This window comes from Acinonyx jubatus, chromosome B3 (genome assembly GCF_027475565.1).
Source record: "Acinonyx jubatus isolate Ajub_Pintada_27869175 chromosome B3, VMU_Ajub_asm_v1.0, whole genome shotgun sequence".
Lineage (NCBI taxonomy): Eukaryota > Metazoa > Chordata > Mammalia > Carnivora > Felidae > Acinonyx > Acinonyx jubatus.
Genome location: NC_069386.1, coordinates 130,331,104 through 130,348,264, shown reverse-complemented (window position 1 = coordinate 130,348,264; position 17,161 = coordinate 130,331,104). Strand labels below are relative to the sequence as shown.

The 17,161-nt window shown below is 47.4% G+C and overlaps 1 protein-coding gene and 1 long non-coding RNA gene across 6 annotated transcripts in view; one reads left to right on the top strand and one right to left on the bottom strand.

Annotated features, from left to right (window-relative positions):
• Positions 1–17,161, top strand: part of FOXN3 (forkhead box N3) — a 398,278-nt gene that overhangs the window by 206,026 nt on the left and 175,091 nt on the right. The gene's annotated exons all lie outside the window — the stretch shown is intronic.
• Positions 10,843–17,048, bottom strand: LOC113601418 (uncharacterized). Its single transcript, XR_003422688.2, has 3 exons — positions 16,945–17,048; positions 14,030–14,291; positions 10,843–11,534 (listed from the first exon to the last, which is right to left on the bottom strand). It is a non-coding gene; the product is annotated as an uncharacterized LOC113601418 (long non-coding RNA).

Sequence of the window (17,161 nt, the reverse complement as noted above, 5' to 3'; positions counted from 1 at the left end):
AGAGAAGCTGAGGTCCAGGATGTCTGGGTATTCCCCCGCTGATGCAGCAGACATTGAGTCAGCCTGGATAGGTGTGTTCACTCCTACCCCCCTGCACACACAGGCACACACACGCACACACGGTATCCTGGGAGCTCTTGCTTTTCTCTATCAGTGAATGGGCAATGTACACAAGGAAGCAAAAGCTGTTCCTCTGTCTGGATTAGAGGAACAGCCTTTCTCCTTCTCCTGGAAACCTTCCCTGTCCTATTAGTCTGCTAGGCTGCTGTTAAGAGCACCACAGACTGGGTGACTTAACAACCAAATTTATTTTCTCGCGGTTCCAGAGGCTGGAAGTCTGAGATAAACGTGTCCACTGAGCTGGTTTCTTCAGAGGCCTCTCTCCATGGCTCGTAGGTGGCCGCCTTCTCGTGTCTTCACATGATCTTCCCTCTGTGTATGCCCTGTCCTAATCTTCTCTTCTTTTGAGGACATCAGATCAGAGCCCACCCTCTTGGCCTCATTTTAGCGTGGTTACCTCTTCAAAGGCCCTGTCTGCAAATACAGTCGCATTCTGAGGTGCTGGGGTATCCACGTAGGAATCTGTGGAGGTGAGGGCACAGTTCAGCTCGGTACGCCTGTGGAGATACGTAGAATGCCGGCCTTGTCACCCTCGGGGCTCTGTCCAGGAGAGTCCAATGCCAAAAACCACCACTGCTGCTCCCCCCCCCCCTTCTCATATGCTTATTAAGAAAAAATTCAAACATACAGGACAGATGCAAGAATAGTACAAGGATCACCTCAATACCCTCCTAGAATCGGTTGTTGTTCGCATGCTGTATTTAATTCATCGATGCAGATTATATGAACCAATGAAAAGAAAGTTGAAAGCATCGTGACGCTGTACCCTTTCAAACATCAGCACGAATCTCTTCGGAATCAAGACATGCTCCTGTATAACCACAGCATTTTTACCACACCTAAGAAAATTTGAAATAATTCCTTATGGCATCTACTATGTAGCCCATGTTCAGATTTCTCCAGTTGTCCCCCAAAGTTGTTTTTTTTTTGTTTGTTTTTGTTTTTGTTTTTTTTATAACTTTGTGGTTTTTTAAAACCAGGATCCAGTGAAGGGATAGGCATTGGAACTGGATTTTTAGATCTCTGTCGTCTTTTCAGTCTGGAATGATCTTACCACCTTGCCACCCCCCTTGATTGAGAAGATCAAGGCCTGTTGTTTTAGGGGATGCCTTACATCCTGAATTTGGCTGAGTATTTCCTGGTGATGTTGTTCAGCTCGGCCCCATATCCCCTGGAAGTCGGTTCCAAATGCTTGTTTAGGTTCAAGCTTGTTTATACAGTTGCCAGGTGATGCTGGGTGCTTCTTAAACCATCCGATCCCACCAGGTTGTCTCATTGTTAGTGACGCTCAGTTTTGAACGCTGGCCTAAGGTGGCAAAGCCAGATCTCTCCACCGCATGGTATGTGTTTCCCTTTGCAATTAACCCATAATCTAGGGGGAGATAATTTGTCCCTGTGTGCATATCCACTGATGATTCTTGCCTGAATTATTTCACTGTGTGTGTGTGGGGGGGGGTGTTGCAAAATGGTGATTTTTCTAATTCTATCATTAGTTGGCATTACAGTTCTTAAAAAGGAACTGCAGTGGCTGATTTGTAGAGAAAAGGATCATTGTAATAATCGCCTCTCATGGTGGCAAATAAATCGGGTCATTGTCGACTCCGGTTGTATTTAGTCTGTGTTTATAATCAATTACAGTGATTGTTTTGATGCTCAAATTACCTCAAATTTGGCCAGGAAGACCCCTTTCAGGCTGCCTTTCATGTCCTTTGAACATGTCCCTTTTAGTCTCTGAGTACTTACTTGCTTTCTTGCACAGAAATGCCCTAGGTTTATCTTCTGTTTTCCATTCCCAGACCAGATATATCCATTTCTCCAAAAAGCTCTGATTGCTTTTAGAGGTGAATGGTGTTTAGACACTGAATCTGGATGCTGGGTGTGTTTATTGTGACTGGGGTGTTACCATTTTCAGGGCTTTCGGTGGGCAGAACTAAGAAACAATAGAATAATGGGCTTATTTATATTTCCAAGTCATGTCTGACAATAGTGGTTTTTCCTTAAATTTCTTGATTTTGTATTCATAGCTCTTTGCTTGGCTTCTAATACTGTGAATGGATTCACACATTCATTTTTTGCTTTATTCTGCAAGATACATAAAATAGTTTCAAAATTATGTTACTATTAATATAACTCAGGTCGAAACATCATATTGCTTAGCAGTTCATTTTGTCCTTAGTACACATTCTACTACAACCGACAGTCAGTACTGAGTTCAAAAGCCACAGGATAGAATCCTTTTCCCTGTAAAGTCACGTTGCCAACTCGATCCTCCAGTGAGGTTATTTTGTTTGCTTTTAAAACAATTTTTAAGTTGATAGTTTGCTCTTTTCCAAGAAACCAATTTTATTGAGGCACACTTTAATAAATATATGATAAACTGTACCCATCAAAAGTGTATATACTAATATCTATATGTCTGTGTGACCAACTACAACAGTGGCCACCAGGATATCTTCATTGCCAGTTTCCCTGTGCCCCTTTGAATCAGTCTTCTCTCCATCCACCTGAACCGTCAGGCAGCCACCGATGTACTTTTGTACATTTTGTACTTTTCTACTTTTGTAGAATTTCCTGGTAATGAAATCATGGAACAGTTTACTTTTATTTCTGACTTCTTTCACTCAGTGTAATGTTTTTGAGAATCATAAATGTTGTGTGTATCAGCAATTCCTTCCTTTTTATTGCTGAATAGTATTCCATTTTATCAGCTATAATTTGTTTTTCCAGTCCACAGTGGATGAATTTTGGAGAAATTGTAGTTTTATGGAATTATGAACAAAGCTGCTATATTCATACAACATTCATACAACAGTGTTCATACAACATTCTTGTACAGGTCTTTGTGTGGATATATGAATTCATTCCTGTTGGGTAAATATCTAGGAATGGGATTGCAGGGTCCCATGATAGGCGCATGCATAATTTTAGACAAAAATGCCAAACTGTTTTCTAACGTGGTTGAGCTAGTTTTACATCCCTCCCCACAGTCTGGGATAGTTTCAGTAGCTTCACATCCAGAAAAGCGCTTCAGATTGACAGCATTTTTAATTTTAGCCACTCCCGTGGGCATATTGCCGTATCTCATGATTTTAATTTGTATTGCTCTCCTTTTTATTTTGAATTGTAAAACATTTCTTAGTTCTAAAGTCAAAATTCTATGAAAAAAGTATATGTAGCAAAGTCTCAAACTTTTTTTTTTTTTTAATTTTTTTTTTCAATGTTTATTTATTTTTGGGACAGAGAGAGACAGAGCATGAACGGGGGAGGGGCAGAGAGAGAGGGAGACACAGAATCGGAAGCTGGCTCCAGGCTCTGAGCCATCAGCCCAGAGCCCGACGCGGGGCTTGAACTCACGGACCGCGAGATCGTGACCTGGCTGAAGTCGGACACTTAACCGACTGCGCCACCCAGGCGCCCCCAAAGTCTCAAACTTCTTATTGTCCATCCTCCCATCGAAGGTGTGGGTGTGTAAACGAGTAGAAAATCTTTTGAACACCTGCATCTGTGTTGGCACAGGGTCACGAGCACAGATGGGAATAGCCTCCACCTTCATAGCGTTTACATATTAGCGAGGGGCGGTAGTCGCTAACCAGGTAACTTATAAATCAATGTACTGTTGAACCTTCCCAGGGAGCTGAGTAGGAAAGATACAAGGAGAGGCCTTAGGCTGTTGTACCCGAGTCTCCTCCTTGTTTCCCAAGAAAAAAGGCATTGTTTACCTGCTCCCTCCCTTCATACTTGTTGCAAAATTTCTAAAGTGCTGTAACTGGGACCTGTAGCAACAGGCTGAGCCCTGGGAAAGCAGCTCACACCCGGCTGTTGGAACCCAGGTCTGTGGTAAAGCCATAGTGAGCTCTCTCACACAACTATTTGTCTTTAGATGAAGTCCTTTACACTTGTTCCTCACAGCGTTTTAAAAATACATAGTGGTAAAAAAACAAAAAACAAAAAAAGAAAGAAAATACATAGCGGTAACACATGGTTTACATTTAATTTGTTAAAATCCCTTTTTAAATTTTATTTTTAACATTGTGGGTACTGATGATTCCTCAGTGATTAAAGAAGGTCAATGCCTATTATGTTATCAGTGTTTTGTTTTGTTTTTCATTACGTCTTGTAGGTTTGTTGGAGATCCCACCCCCCATGAGACAGCTCCTAGTTTTGAGATTTGCAACTTCAGTCTGTGTTAATTTCCTGAAGGTCGCTCTGACCTCGTACAGAACACTGATAGTCTTCAGGATGTTAGGTCTTAAGTTCTTAGAAGTTTTGATTCTGTTACTGTTACAATAATCGAATTCATACCGTATAGTTAGTATGTACTCCGAAGCGTTTTAGATACAATGTAGTTCCACTCGGCTGTTCTAAAACAGGGACACCTTACTGATGGTGTTCTCCTATTTGCAGTTTTTATGCACAGTGAAAGTGACTGAAACATAATAGTAATCACTGACGGTGCGCTCTTAGAGGAAGTCTACGGAGAATATTTTTGGTGACAACGTGCTTTATGAGTGCTGTAATCGAGTTGTCGTGTTTGAAAGCTTGTATTTCACTTTTTAGGAAGATGAATTCTGGTCTCAAGGTATACAACAGAGTAAACGATTGGGGACGCAATTGTGGCATTTCCCCCTCTGCTATTCTCTGTGATTTGGGGAAATGACGGGGAAATTCTTATGCACATACTGTGGCCTGTAGACTCCCAGAGTGAAATTCTAGGGCGATCAGTGTGGTTTTCCTCTTGCCATTCATCGCCCTGGCAGGAGACACTAGGCACAATGACCCACGTAACGGTGAGCTTTTAATAAAGGGCCAGCCTGGCAGCCCTGGGCAGGGTTGCGAGGAACCAGTGAGGAGGACGCATGCCCTCCCCCCCCCCCCCCCGTGCACCCCCAGGGGAGGGGCGATGGTGGGCTACCCCAGGGCACTTTCCTCACCACGAGTGGGAGAGGGGCACAGAAGAGAGAGAGAATCCCAAGCAGGCTCCACACTGTCAGCACAGAGCCCGACGCAGGGCTCTTTCTCACAGATCATGAGATCATGACCTGAGCTGAAACCCAAAAGTCGGACGCTTAACCAGCTGAGCCACCCAGGCGCCCACCCGCCTCACCCCTTCTGAAGGCAAGGGGGCAAGTGCTGGCCTTTGGAGGAGAAAGGAGCTGCGGTTATGAGCCCTCGGTAGGGGCACGGCCTTTGGTGGCGGGATGCAGCCTGGTGCCTGGGGAGTAAATACCCTGCCCTCACCCTCCTTCCACCCTTCACTTCTCTTCCCCGTGCCTCCTTTTGGTTGAACCAGACGCGAAGTCAGTAGAGCCTAGCCACGTGTCTACACATGTTGGTCTCCTCGGGCTGGGAGCAGTGTGAGTGGCTCTGTGGGGTGGATGGAGTGTATGCGGCGCAGTTAGACAAAGAGTATAGGATGGGGAGGATCGGCAGGCAACCATTGTAGTGTTGCCCGCGTGCTCCGAGTACCCAGTGCACGTGTGTGCTCAGTCCTGGCCGATGCCTAAGCGCGAGAGGGCTGCCGGTGATCATGCAGGTCACTATGGAAGGTTAATTTAACAGCTAGGGATCGGTCTTCAATTTAAAACAGCTACACAAACAAACAATGCCTAAACAGAGCCCCAGACTCGTTTCTGCTAGGTTCTGGATAGTCTTCCTTTTCAAGCATTGGGTTAAGTACTTTCCCACCATTGGAAGATGCTACAAAGTCAAGGGCGATCTCTCCCAGAGAGGGACGTGCCTTCCTCTCTGGGCTGCCTCTGAGTGTGCAGAAGGCAGAGCCCGCCTTTCTGAGCGGTCTGTCTCCACACGCTGTCCTTGCCTACATGAAGAGTCTCTCTGAGCTGGGTGGCTCCTGGGGCTTTCACACGGGTGCATGGGGCACGGTTGATACGGGTCGGAGTAAGCTTGCCATCCAAGCTAAGTTGTCCCCTGGGGCTGCCACACGGGGAAGAAAGTGACACTGAAACAGACACACTGTTTTGTCATGGTTGTTTTGGGGGAACAGCTGCACAGTCGAAACACTCCAGACACAACATTTTTCTCTGTGGTCTTAAAAGAGTGATGACAGGGGTGCCTTCTGGCTCAGTGGGAAGAGCATGCAAGTCTTGATGTTTGGGGCCATGAGTTCGAGCCCCACGTGGGGTATAGAGGTCACTTAACCAAAACTTTAAAAAACAAATAAGTAAAAGGTTGATGACAGTGTCCTATATGTGCACTTATATGTATTATGTACTCGGAAGGACATAACTCAACCGGAAATGTAAGTCGTGTCCTCGCTTACACAGGCCATGTAGCCCCTACGCTGGAAGTTGAGTGTAATCTGGGGCTCCGTTTTGCCAAACAAACCCACAGTCGATATCAAATCCCAGTGGGATGATGTTGGGGAGTTTAGCTCTCTCACCCATTTTAGAATATGTCTGTCAAACCAAAGCCCTTTCTCTCCTTACTCTCTTCAAAGATTTCTCTGAAGGAGCACATGACTTTAAGAGTCTCCTTCCTGCCAGGTGAATTCAGAGACCTTGGGTCCCACCTGGGGGGAGGGGATGTACATGTTTGCACAAACTGTCCCACTTCGTGGGATTCCGTTTGTCTTGGCTCAGCCCTTTGTGCAGACGCTGGAACTCTCTGAACCATGCACACAGATTTGAAAACCTTGCTGGCGGGCTGGATTTCCTCACGGACGTGTGATGGACGGAGGCAACTCAAGAAGCCTGAGGTTTGAATCCTGGCTCTGCCTCTTGCTGGTTAGGAGTGGGGCCAGCCCATCTTTTTGGAGCCTATAATCGTCTTGGCTATAAACGGACTTAATCTCAGATCCCTTCATGGAGTTGGTTAGGGCCACCCGGGTAATTGATTGTTCTTTGAAATTCGCTATACAAACGGAAAGGTGATGTTTTGTCTGCCAATGACCATGTGCCAACGACTCAAATACAAAGCCGTGATAGTAGCAGTCGTAACTTTGGACTTTGTGCCTCTTCTCACGTGAACGATTAGAGTGTGTGTATCCGAAAGCCTTTGTGTGTGGCCACTCCTGGTAAAGGACATCTGTTCCTTTAATGACAGTAGGTGATCCCCAAATCATTAAGTTTGGCTTAGGAATGTGTGTGAGGCATGGTTTTACTGCAGCTGGCTGCCTACCTGGTGATGTTTGTTGCAGACTCGCATTTCCATGGTGAGGCATTCCCAAGTCCGACAGCTTGCATTTGACCTGAGGCAAGTTAGTTAACCTGTCTGAGCCTTAACTTTCTGGTCTGTAGGGTTCTCCTGCCCCTCTGTCTTCTAGGTTTGTTGGGAGAATAAATAGGCACGAAAAATGCTGAGGACCGTGCTTGGCACATGGTCAGTTGTCAGTCAATGTCAACGGTGATTCCTGTTGCTGTTACCACTGCCGCCACTGCTCAGATGTTCGGGTGTACCCTGAGCCCCTGGTCGGACTGGCATTTAGGCCAATGCCTCGGCAATGTACCAAGCCAATGAAAATGGCTCGCGTGTAACATCTCCATGGATGATCAAGGGCTGGCTGTTTTGGGGGGGAACCTTACCGAATCACTGTGGCATGGTCTGAGCCTGGTGTGTTCGTGGGCAGGGCACCTATTTTTGGAGTCCCTCCCCTCCCCCCACGGGGAGGTCCAGAATCCCGGCTGCAGGCGTCCTTCCTGAGATCCCTGTCAGGACTAATGAAATGGTGGTTAGAGAGTACTTTTACCCTGTCCATTGAAATGCGCCACGTGAAGTGTTTGTTAAAGCGGAGATGTTCCCCTTATGCGTCGTAATCATGTAACTCATAACCCTTGGCCGACTTCCTCTCGTTTGCTATCATGTCGTCGTGTTTAATTGTCAGTTATTAACCTGATGGGCTTCTGGTTGAATCTCTGGAGGACTGTTTCTTGTGTTCCGTGCCTCAGGTCATAGTGGGTTCTCAGGTGAGTTGTAAAGGGTGCAGCCATGGGGCGCCTGGGTGACTCAGTCGGTTAAGCGTCCTACTGCAGCCCAGGTCATGAGCTCATGGTTTGTGAGTTCGGGCCCCGCATGGGGCTCTGTGCTGACAGCTCAGAGCCTGGAGCCTGCTTCAGATTCTGTGTCTCCCTGTCTCTTTCTTTGCCCCTCCCCTGCTTGCACTCTCTCTCTCTCTCTCTCTCTCTCTCTCTCTCTCACTCACTCAAAAATAAATAAACATTAAAAAAAGAAGAAGAAAAGTGTGCAGACACAGGCGTGCTGTCCCAGGTGCCCTCATAACCCTGTAACAGTCTTGTCGGTCACTGTGCTGGTAGCCCAGGTGACTCCCCATAGCGAGCAGTGCTCAGTTTGGACACTGGCCTTTGCAGGTGACACCCATCCCACTATCACCGAAATGCCGCGATCTGCATAGCTGTGCCTGCCCGGAGGTTGGCAACTCCCACCTTCTGCAGAACCTCCTGGAAACACAATTTGTCAGGAAGATGTGATGATGAGGTTGAGGACCAATGTAATTTGCCTTTTTCAGTGCTCTGAAATTGGCCTCAAGGAGACTCCGAGTGAGGCCAAGAGGAGGGTTTAGACACCATCGTGCTGTGGCCCTAGCGGCTGCTGGGTCGGGCAGCTTCAGCCTTTGCCATGGTTTTCATGTGATTCCCAGGGTCCAGGTCAGCTAGTCTTTTGGGGTAGATTCTGTTTCCTTAAATGTTTCCCTGAGTGCCAATCACAGGATTAGTTCATTCTCTCAGTCCAAACCCCCCCCCCCCACCCCGTTCGTCTCCCCTCCCTTTGTTTGCCTGGGGCTCCGTGAGGTCTCAGTTCCTTTTGGAGTTCTGGATCTGCCTCTTCTCACCTGCAGTTTTCCTGCCCTCCCCCCACCCCCGCCAGCAAATTCGGCCTTGCCCTCCAGTCCTGCAGGCTCTGTCCCCATCTTGACTATTTGAAAAGGAATCCATAACATTTAGGGTGTCATTTGCTCCTTGTCGCTTCTCCCACTTGGGCTGGGGATGGCTTCAGATTTGTCTTTGCAGCAGATGCCGTAACATCAGCCTGTGCTCAACCACCATCTGTTGAAAGGGTCTCCTTTGCTGTTAGAACACTCGTGCTGAAATGTAAAGGTGCTGGCAAGGCACTTTGTCCCTCTCTAGGCGGGCCAAGTTGGCTCTATAGCACGCTGCTTCGCCAAAAGCTGGATTCCCAGCCTAGGAACCCCAGCAAAGGCCCCTTGTGGACCATGAATGAGAGAGAGCGGTGACTGGTTGGAACCGTGGCCAGTGGCCATCCCTGACAAAGCAAACATATAAACACACCTACAACCCTGTGTGCAGGTTTTCCCGAGAGAGAGGGTTTTTATGATTTTTTTTTTTTTTAAAATACAATGCCATAACTATTAAGTTCCACCCCAGTACACACACACACACACACACACACACACACACACACACACACACCCTGTAACTTCTACCTGGCCAGGTACATTCAACAACTTTTAGTTATGGAAATAAGGTGATCAAATGATGTGTGCCAGTTAGATAAGATCATATCGGAACATTTAAAAATAGATGAGTAACTACTGACGACCAGCAGATAAAGTGGCACGAGGTCGCCAGATGCAACCCGGCCGTGGATGTGTGTGTATGTCAGGCCCACGTGTGCCTTTATTACCCTCCATAAAAGATGACTGCATTAGTTATCATTTTGCTGCGTCTGAATCTCTTTAAAGAAAGTAGAGGTACTGGGGTGCTTGGGTGGCTCTGTCGGTTAAGCGTCCGACCTCGGCTCACGGTTTGTGAGTTTGAGCCCTGTGTCGGGCTCTGTGCTGACAGCTCAGAGCCTGGAGCCTGCTTCAGATTCTGTCTGTCTGTCTCTCTCTATTCCTTCCCCCCTCGTGCTCTTTCTGCCTATAAAAAATAAACATTTAAAGATACATAAAAGAAAGAGGTTTTTTTTAAAAAAGAAAGAGGTTCTGGAAAGAGTGCAAGTTCAGTCCAGAATTAGAGCTGGCTGTCATCTTTTCGCCTCTCCCCTTCAGACGATCTGTTTATAAAAGTCCCTTCCTGGGGTTTGAACTTCTCAAATAACTGAGTTTCTGTTTCTGTCAATGCCGTAAATGGTACATTTACCATCTCTTCATACCTATTAGCTTTAAGTTAGTTTGCCTTGTCAACTTAAAAAAAAACCAAGCCTGGGGGCGCGTGGGCAGCACAGTCTCTGACTCTTTATCTTGGCTCAGGTTGTGATCTCACAGTTCCTGAGTTCGAGCCCCACGTCGGGCTCTGCAGTGATGATGAGGAGAATGCTTGGGATTCTGTCTCTCTTTCCCTCTGCCCCTCCCCAACTTGTGCACGTGTTGTCTCTCAAAATAAAGAAACTGAAAAAAAATTTTTAAAAAGCATGAAAAGGCAATCTAACGTGTCTTTTGTTCTACCATGTATCCTCTTTATTTTTTCATTAAAAAAAATTTTTTTTTAATGTTTATTTATTTTTGACACACACACAGAGCATGAGCGGGGGAGGGTCAGAGAGAGAGGGAGACACAGAATCCAAAGCAGGCTGTAGGCTCTTAGCTGTCAGCACAGAAGCACAGAGCCTGACACGGGGCTCGAACTCATGGACTGTGAGATCATGACCTGAGCCGAAGTCGGACACTCAACCGACTGAGCCACCCAGGCGCCCCCCGTGTGTCCTCTTTATAATTTGCTTATGCAATTTTTATTTTAAGATTGTGGGTATGATACAAACAGCTGTTATTTAAAAAATTGTACAGTATTTATCAGAAAACATATTTTGGATGTTTGTTGATCATTTTGTTACTGATGTTGGTGCACTGAGCTCTCGCCTGCCTTTGGCAGTCGGGAGGCAGTAGTGTAGACAGTGCGAGAGAGAACTCATTTCAACCCACTTCCCAGCTCCAGCAGCCTGCATGAGTTGCGTGCTTCGGGCTCGCCCTCACCCCGCCCCAGTGGACCTGCGCTGATGGGTGGTGGAGGGCAGGAGACGAAAGCCTCTCCCGCACATAGCAAGTGACGGAGCAAATGACACCAAAGCCCTCCTAACCTCTAGTGAACCGACTGCCTTCCTTCCACAGGTCCCGCCCACTTCCCCACACCTGGCTTTTCCTAGAGATTAATTTGGTTTTAAGGCACATGTTGGGTTTCTTTTGGTTCTATTTAGGTGTTAATGCAAGGAAATGATTGATTCACGGAGCCTGCCCGGCGTCTCCACTGCAGACGAAACATTTCCCATGTGTCTGAAAATGGTCCTTGCCCACCTGTCCCTTCTGTGTTCCCTCGCCCCTGTGCCCGTGGATGCTCACGAAGGAAGGGGGTGTTCCGAGGTGGCTGAAGCGTGCTCCCGACAGAGCCGTGGGGCCTTAACAACCGTCACACAGCTCCTGTATCTGCGTATTGCACAAGTGGCCTCTTCGTCATGATTCCGTCTTTGTAGCTTTCGGAGCACGTCTGTAAAATAATAGCAAGACGGCTGCAGGAGTGGGGGAGACTTCCCAAGAGGACACGTCGTTTGGTGGCCGTGACCATCAGCGGCTCTGTTTCCAGCTCCTGATGCCAGTAGGCTGGCACAGTCCTTGAAGCCTCGGGGCCTGCCCTCCCTGCCTGCAGGGGCTCCCCCCTCCCCCACCCCCGGGGTGGAGCAGGACTGAGGCACAGGGGGTGGGTTGAGAGAAACTTCTGTCTGGACCAGGGGTGTAATTTCTCTGTTTTCATCCCTCTTCCTTTGGGGGGGAAAAAAGAGAGAGAGAGAGAGAGAGGGAGAGGGGAGAACGCAGTGGGGCATTTAAACCAGGACAACGCTGCAAAGTTGTTAGGGAGATCCAAGTGTCTGACGTGACTTCTCTTTTTAAAATCTTTCTTCCTGGGGTGCCTGGGTGGCTCAGGTCACAATCTCGTGCTCTGTGAGTTCAAGCCCCGCGTCGGGCTCTGTGCTGATGGCTCAGAGCCTGGAGCCTGCTTCTGATTCTGTGTCTCCCTCTCTCTCTGCCCCTCCCCCGTTCATGCTCTGTCTCTCTCTGTCTCAAAAATAAATAAACGTTAAAAAAAAAAAAAAAATCTTTCTTCCGGAGCAGTGGTCTGTTTTGTTGTGGGAAATGAACAGCCATCTCTCTGGATAAAAATTCTCCGTGATTAGTTTTGTTCTTTCTCTTTCTGCTTCTCTCTTTCATGTACTGGGCTAGTTCCTCAGATCATTTGCTTCGTATTTTAAAATTTAAAAATCCCCCTTGATGTCTTTAGATTATAAACGACAGAATTTTAGAACAAAAAGGGCCTCTACGAATCACTCATTTGCCAAGCATTTTGGTGGGGTACGAGGTCATGGCCATCTGTTAGCATAACTTTTCTCTGTTCTCTCTCTGTCTCTTTTTTTTAGTATCACCCAGCTTCTCCTGTGACTTCCTTTGACAGAGACGAGAATTAAATTGATTAACTGGCTTTTAAGTACTGGGTACGGTGTTAGGTACATTCTACGCATGACCACATTTAGGCCCAACGTGACTCGGAGAAGATGGTATTACCTCTAATGTGGAGGTGAAAAAGCTGCCAGTCCGACAGGACAAGTGGTTTATATCCAGTAACACAGCAGGGTAGCAGTGTAGACAAGAACCGTATAGGTTCAATCCCTCAGTTGATTCGGAGCCACGTGTGGGATGCATTCTGGAATGCTCCCCAGGAAAGCCCTGGCATTGCTTCTGGCCCCTCTCACGGGCACATGGGCGTATTTGTCTTTCACCATCTCGACAGGCCCAGGAAGTGCGAACGCAAGGGAGAGAGACTGTGTAGGGGGCTTGGTGGGAAGGTGAGAACCGTCTCTGAGGCTGCGTGTTCTGCTGGGGGGCTGCCCTGCACAGGGGGTGTGAGCATTGAGTGGGTCAGCAGGAGGGGTTGGTCGAGGACTGTGTGTGTGTGTGTGTGTGTGTGTTGTGCACTTGAGTGGGTCTGCAGGAGGGGCTGACCTAGGACTGTGTGTGGGGGGCTCTTCTTTCTCCTCTGTTGTCCTGTAGCCCTTGGGTTAGCTTACGCAGTCTTCCAGAGTTGTTTATTGTTTGTCTTCCTCTGGCTGGGGGGGCGGGTCCTGCACCCTAAAAAGTGGACCCTGCCTTTATGTCATGGTGTGTCATGATCCCAAGTGTCAAATGACCTGCTTCAGAATGAGAGCCAAGGACCCAAGGGAGATTCTGTGATTAGGCCCAGGGAAGTTGGGCCGGGTTTGTGACCTGTTCAAGTCTGGATTCGGCCTTGTCTAGGGGCCGAGGATGGCTTTTCTGGGGAAGGAGGGAACTTGCAACCAGGAGAGTAGCAGCACCTGCCGGCCCTCCACTAGCCTCCCCCTCCTTTCTCTCCCTTCTTCCTTTATGCCAGCCTGTCCCCGAGGAGCCTGCACAGGAGTCAGCAACAGAGTAGAGGAGGAGTGGCGGGGGTGGTGGGGGGGGTGAGGGGTGGAAACATCCTTGTGCCCTGGGACCAGCTCTGGGGAGGCTACATACAGCAGGAGCTGTTTCCAGACGATTTTTAAGCCCGCCTTCCAGCTCCCAGGACAACTTTGTTCATGTTGGGTTAGAATGGCAACTGGGTGACAAATGTCAACTCTGGGGGCTCCCCGTTTATACAAGCTACAAGTGAGTAAAACGCCAGGAAGGAGACAGAGTCCACTAACGAGTCTGTAGCAACGCATTCTCACAGCATTAAGGGTATGAGCCTGTGGGATGATTGAGTCTGACCATCTACTTTAAAGAGGAGAAACTGAGACCCAGAGAATCAGAGGGAGCTGTGCTGGCTCAACGAGTTGTATTCGTGTCGCGACGGGCTGACTTAGCCCATCTGCACCTCCTCCTCCCCCACCCTCCGCATGACCCCCTTTCCTGCCTTCAAGCACTTGACTTCCCCCTCCCTCATCCCACAGCATCCCAGCCCACCTCTCCTAGCCCCTGAAGACTCCTTACCTGGTTTTCGGTTCCCACAGCTACGGGAGTTTAGAGTCTGAGCCCTGGGTTCGAGTATAGAAGCAGTGGGACAGGGGCCGGTGAACGGTGGGTTGTGTTTTTATAAATCAAGTCTTACGGAAGCACAGCCACATCTGCGGTTGCCACAGTCTGTGGTTGCTTTTGTTGGACAACGGCAGAGTTGAGTAGTTGCAACAGAGACCGCGTGGCCTTCAACAACTAACACATTTCCGCTGACCGGCCCCTGCTGTAGAAGAATCAGCTGTAGAAAATCAGTTGATGTTAAACCTTGAAAGGGAGCCCGCCATAGATCTACCTTTCTACATCACTGAGCTTTTGCTATAAACGGGGGTGGGGGGTGGGGGTGGGGATGGTCAGCGGGTTACAACAGAGGGAAGAGAGGTAATGGGCGTCCAGCAACGTCATTCAAGTACCGCGATCAGCTGTTCTTAATTCATAGGCAGGTCAAAGGTTATATGTTCAGATGAGCACCAGATTTCCCCCCTCCCAATCTTTGACCCAATTCGTTGCACAAACTGAACCATTCTTCTTCTTTCTTCTTTACCTGCCACTTCTAATCCATTGCCAGGACCAGGTGGTTCTCCAGAATACATCCTGAAGCTGTCCTTCTTCCTCCTCCTCCTCTGCTGCCACCCGGCCACTTCAGGCCCAGGCTGTGGCATCAGCTCATAACAGACCTTCCAACCCATTTATTCTTCCTATGGCGGCAAGTTCCAGTCTTCAAACCCATTGCTCGTTATTTCCTTCACGGCAGGCATTACGGTCTGTCTGTATGATCTTGCTTATTTATCTCTTCACTTACTTGCTGTCTTACTTGAATCCAAGCTTCAAGAGAGTAGCACCTTTTTGCATTGTGTGTAGTCACTAGTGTGACCCCCATGGCACCTGGCGTGGAGTGGGTGCCGTATGGAGGAGGGAATGAACAAGGGTAGGTGGTGTTGGAAACACCCTCAGAAATAGCATGTCAGAAACATCAAGAAGAATCATTTCAAATGCACCAAGAACACCTATCCAGCTCCCTGCTCCAAATTGACATGGCTCCCACCTTATGATCTCCCTTTCCCAAGGACGGCTCCTCTCCTCTGCCTTGGCTGTCATGAGAGAGTCCTGCATTACTGCTTGAAGCGGGCTTTATCCCTCAGAAATAATGAGAAGGGGGCAGGGGCGCGGGGTGGGGGGGGGGGAGTGGGGGGAATTGTTGTCCTAGACCAGTGTTGACCATACTTCTTTGACCCAGAATCCAAGTAAGAAGTGTATGTTACCTTGTGATCTGTTATGCTCCATGCATAGACACATGCCCATTTCACAAAATACCACTTTACTACACATGTTTTCTAGTCTGATCTGTTTGGTTCTGTTCTGTTCCATTAACACAATGCTGGTGGTGACCTGTTAGGTCGATTTCAGGACCCATTAATGTGACAGCCCACAGTTTGAAAATAATCTTTAAAATTTGGTACTTATCCTCAGGGATTCACAACCTAGTGCAGAGCCCACAGATGAAGACCTGTATGTAAGGCAGACAGACAGACAAGTGCTGTGTGCAGGTCCAAATTACTGTAGCGGGGGTGGGTGGGGATGGGGGCGGGGGACAGATTCACGAGCTGCTAGAGACATCTCGGAGAAAATGTTATCTTTAGAAGTTAGATTTAAGACTTAATTTAGTTGTTGTTCTTATCTCTCTCTCTCTCTCTCTCTCTCTCTTTTTTAACCTTTCTAACTAATCAGTTCTTTCTACAATACAGGCTCTTGTCTTTTTTTCTTCTTGGGTACTGATGTGTTTTTTTATTGCTAACAGGGAGATGTCTATTATTCTCCAGGTGCTTTTTAATTAAAAAACAAAACTTGGCCTCATCCGTATCTTCTTACTCAATTTATTTTTTTTTCCCTCTACTTTTTCACGTTAGTTTTTTTCGAGCTATATATGTGTGTGTGTATGAAAGATCTTCATTCGGAGACATTTTCCTCTCTATATACACGTAGGTATATAAATGTCATCTTAAAGAATGCATATACACAAAAATGTGTCTCTGAATGAAGATCTTTCTTATTATTTAGAATTCCTTAACCCTAATTGATGCATGGCTCCCACAGTTGTCACAGTAAAAAAAAAAAAAAAAAAAAAATCCCTATTCTTCAGAGAGGATGCAGAAATTTCTGTAAAAGCCCTGACTCTAAATGTATTATACAGCTGTGATCAAATTTCAGCTGCCTTTCCCCTGTTAGGGACATTAAATGTAATTTTTCCTGGCCTAAGAAACTTGAGTATTTCTCTGTGTGCATATTTCCATTAAAATTTTTTTCAAGTCACCCTTTTTACTCTTCTGAACTGTTACGTGAGACCAAGGAGGATATTTGCACGAGATGCAATGCCAGACGCTTTCTGTTCCTTTCGAGCTCTACAGTCATTGGAGTAGACAGATGAGTGTCCCCATGGGTGTGTCCCAAAGATGCTTTTTTTGTTGTTTGTTTTTCTCTCTTTGGAAATTCTAAGTACGAGATATTGACATTCACGTCTGGTCTGTGAAAACCAATCAGCCATCCCACGTCTCTCTCCCAGTGAAATGCAGAACTGATCAAGGGAGGAATCCTTATGACCCAAAGCCTGGGCAACCGTCTGCAGTGAATAAACGTTGCAAATATGTGCCGACCAGCTTGAAATTAAACCTGGGCTTGGTGGTCACCCCTTAAGACCCGGGTGAAAGAAAACTTCTAGCAGCTAGGCTCCTGTGAGTCAGAATTGGCTTTCTGAGCATGGGAGGAGTTACGGTAGCGAGTACATAGAACAGGTGGTGCATAGAAGGCAGGTGGGGGCACGGATGGAAATAAAGGGAGCATCGTAGAAAGCAGAAGAGCTCTTCAGGGTGGGTTTGCTGAGCCCGGACCAACAGTACCTGTGAATCTGCTGGCAGCTCCTCCCACTGCCACTTGGAACTTGGTGCTGCTTTTATGAGGGTCGGCTTTGGGAAAATCAGATTTGATTTAGCAAAAGGCATTGGAGAGCCAGCTTTGCTCCCTTTATTCCGTCAGAAAGGAGACGTTCGTGACGTCATCCACCGTTATTGAGTACCTCTAGGCACCTGTTACAGGTGTTTACATCATGCCATTGCT